Genomic DNA, 3436 nt, shown 5'->3' with positions numbered 1-3436 from the left:
ACATGTTTACTTTGCATAAAAAATTTCTTACCCGCCGCTATTTTCTTGGCCTCCTGGATCTCTTGCTGAGCCCTCTTGGCTTCGGCCTTGGCATCTTTTGTATTTGTAAGGGCCTTCGCAAGCTCGGCCTCCTTTGCTTTAAGCACCCGCTCCATAGACTCGAGCTTCTTGCCGAGCTCCTGGAGCTCTTCTTGTACCTCGCCCACTCAGGCCTCTTGCTTTTTGCGCTCCTTGAGTTCCAAGGCCGCTTTGTGTTCGGCCTCGGACAGCGCCTTCTTGAGAGACGCCACTTCGATGGTGGCCTCTGTTACCATATCACGATGTCTCGTCGTTAGCATAATCAAATTTTATTTACTATTCATTATATGAGAGAGGGGAATCATTCACCTTTGCTCTCCTCGAGCTGCGTCCTCATGAGGCCGAGCTCCCCCTGCGCCCGCTCTAAGTCCTGCGTTAGGTCGGCGATTTCGGTCGTGCGAGCAGCAGCGGCCAGCAGCACAGCCTATTTATTTCAATTCAAACTTATTCTCAGACTCCTGCGGATTATAATTGACCCTCCGTTTGGTTTTTCTTTCCGAACACCAAACAGAGTATCAGGGGCTACTACCTATCGGGTGACAACTTCACATATTTTTACTGCTTACCTCAAAGCCTGTTAGGAGGTTGGTGCAGGCTTCGGTTAGTCCGCTCTTGGCGGATGAAACCTTCTGAATCACCGCACTCATGAGAGTACGGTTCTCTTCATCTAGGGAAGCGCCTTGAAGCGCTTCCAGCAGACAATCCGGCGCCTGGGGCACAACGGAAGTCCTTGATAGAGACGGCCCTCCCTCCATAACGAGGGGCTGCCCGCCTAAGTCCGGAACCACTGAATGCTCCGGAACAGTGTTCGGCTGAGAGCCCGGCTTGTCGTGGTTCTCATCGACACGATCCGTGGGGACCTTGAACCACGCGAGTCCGACGCCTGGGACGCCGCCTTGAGGCACCTCCAGGGCCACCTCCACCATTGTCGGGCGCCTTCGGGACAACACCTTCGTTCGTCCGCAGGACGAGGAGACGTGGCCATCGGGAGTGAGTTCATTGCTGACTCACTCAAGGACCCGTCCGAAGACGACACTCCCGGATGGGCCCTGGCTGGACTGCATACAAGTTCGCCATTATAAAGAAAATTATGAAGCGAAAATTACGATTGAGTGTGGATACTTACGATCACACAAGGGGCTTCTTCCCGGGCAGCTACCCTTCCTCGCTATCGGTGGCGGTGGCGGAGTAGTCCGGACGGGATGCCTTTCTCTTCTTGGACGTCCCCATCTCCCCCACCGGGGCGGCCTTCCTCTTCTTCCCTCCCCCGACACGGGGAGGTGGTGTTTCTCCTTGTTCCTCCCCGCCTCCGCGGGAGGAATCTGCCTCATCGTCAATAGACGACAAGGGTATGACGGCCTTACGCCGGGGGCCTCTCCTAGCCCCCTGGTTCACCGTCTCAGGCCCCCCATCCTTTCCGGACGGGGCGGCCTCTTCTTCTTCTTCTTCCCCTTCGGGGGAGGAGTGTGTCTCGTCATCTTCGGACGAGGCTTGCGCAACCGTACTTCGGAGACCCTTTCGGGTCCCCGGGGCCTTCTTATCGGCCTTCTTCTCCGGCCCCTTATAGGGCAACAGGACCAGCATCTTCGTCAGAAGATCATTGGCTGGGCTTTCCGGCAACGGAGCCGGACTGTCGATCCGCTCCTCTATTGGGAAGTACATTGGGAAGTACATACTCCTAAAACAAGTAGACACAGTCACTTAGGAATTCCCCATGAGTACATTGGGAAGAACCGGACCCGGTGCCGGCCTGAGAACTCACCTGGGTAGGTTGTCGTGCGGCGTGGATCCCGCGGTCCTCGGTTATGAGAGGAGGTACTTCGGTGGCCTTGAACAACGCCTTCCACGCGTTCTTGTGCTTCCTGCCATAGAGCCTCTGGAGCGTCCGGTGTTCGGCCGGGACGAATTCCCATAGATTGAATGCCCGCCTTTGGCACGGCAGAATCAGGCGAATGAGCATGACTTGGATCACGTTGACGAGCTTGATGTTCTTGTCCTTCATGCCCTTGACGCAGTTGATGCGTCCGGTCAGCTTTGCAGATTCACCCCATAACAGGCCCTGCTGTTCCCAGGAGGTGAGCCGCATAGGGGTTCTAGATCGGAACTCGGGGGCCGGCACCCAGTTGGCGTCGCGTGGCTCGGTGATGTAGAACCACCCCGATTGCCACCCCTTCACGGTTTCCGCAAAGGAGCCACCAGAACAGGTGACATTAGGCATTTTGCCCACCATGGCTCCTCCGCACTCCGCTTGCTGGCCGCTCACAATCTTCGGCTTCATGCAGAAGGTTTGGAGCCACAAGCCGAAATGAGGCTTGATGCGGAGGAAAGCCTCGCACACGACAATGAACACCGAGATGTTGAGGACGAATTTCGGAGCTAGGTCATGAAAGTCTAGCCCGTAGTAGAACATAAGCCCGCGGACGAAGGGGTGGAGTGGAAACCCCAGTCCACGGACGAAGTGGGCAAGTAACACGACCCTCTCGTGGGGTCCTGGAGTTGGAATGACCTGCCCCTCGTCTGGTAGCCGGTGCGTTATGTCTGCGACCAAGTATCCGGCCACCCGGAGATTCGCGATCTTCTTCTCCGTCGCGGTGGAAGCCACCCACTTGCCTCCTGCTCTGGACATGACTAACTATGCGGAGAAGACCTTGACTAAGGCACTGGAGCTCGAGGGGGCAAGAGTATGCGAGGGGGGAAGAAGGCGTGGGTAAAACTGAGGAACTCTTATCCCTTTATAGAGGCGACGAAAGTGGTGCGCCTCCCCACTAGCCTGTTGAGAATCGCTCACTTCCCAAGCGCCACGATTGATGGCACGGGGGGATTACCCATACCCGTATTGATGAGAATCCCATGATAAGGGGACATGATCTCTGCTTTGACAAGACGTGTCAAAGAAACCGCCTCGCGATGCTTGCTGTGGTTGGTTGTGAAAAAACGGTTCGAATAATGACCTGACTCTGATGGCATGTCACATCATCTAAATGTTGTCAACTGAAGCATCATTCTCTCTATGGTAGTATGTGAAGATCATTTTGCAGATCCAGATACGACCTACGTGTTCGATGATAACCTTGGAGTATTCGGAGGAGGAACCCGCCTTGCAATGTCAAAAACAAGACTGCGCGCCGGACTCATCGTCATTGAAGCCTGGTTCAGGGGCTATAGAGGGAGTCCTAGATAAGGGGGTATCCGAACAGCCGGACTATATTCATTGTCTGGACTATAGAAGCGTCAAGATACAAGACTCAAGACTTCGGCTCGTGTCCGGATGGGACTCTCCTTTGCGAGGAAGACAAGCTTGGTTATTCGGATATTATATTTCCTTCCTTGTAACCGACTCCATGTAAACCCTAGCTCT

The sequence above is a fragment of the Triticum dicoccoides genome, chromosome 3B, assembly GCF_002162155.2.
Source record: "Triticum dicoccoides isolate Atlit2015 ecotype Zavitan chromosome 3B, WEW_v2.0, whole genome shotgun sequence".
Taxonomy (NCBI): domain Eukaryota; kingdom Viridiplantae; phylum Streptophyta; class Magnoliopsida; order Poales; family Poaceae; genus Triticum; species Triticum dicoccoides.
This window is presented reverse-complemented; position numbering follows the sequence as displayed.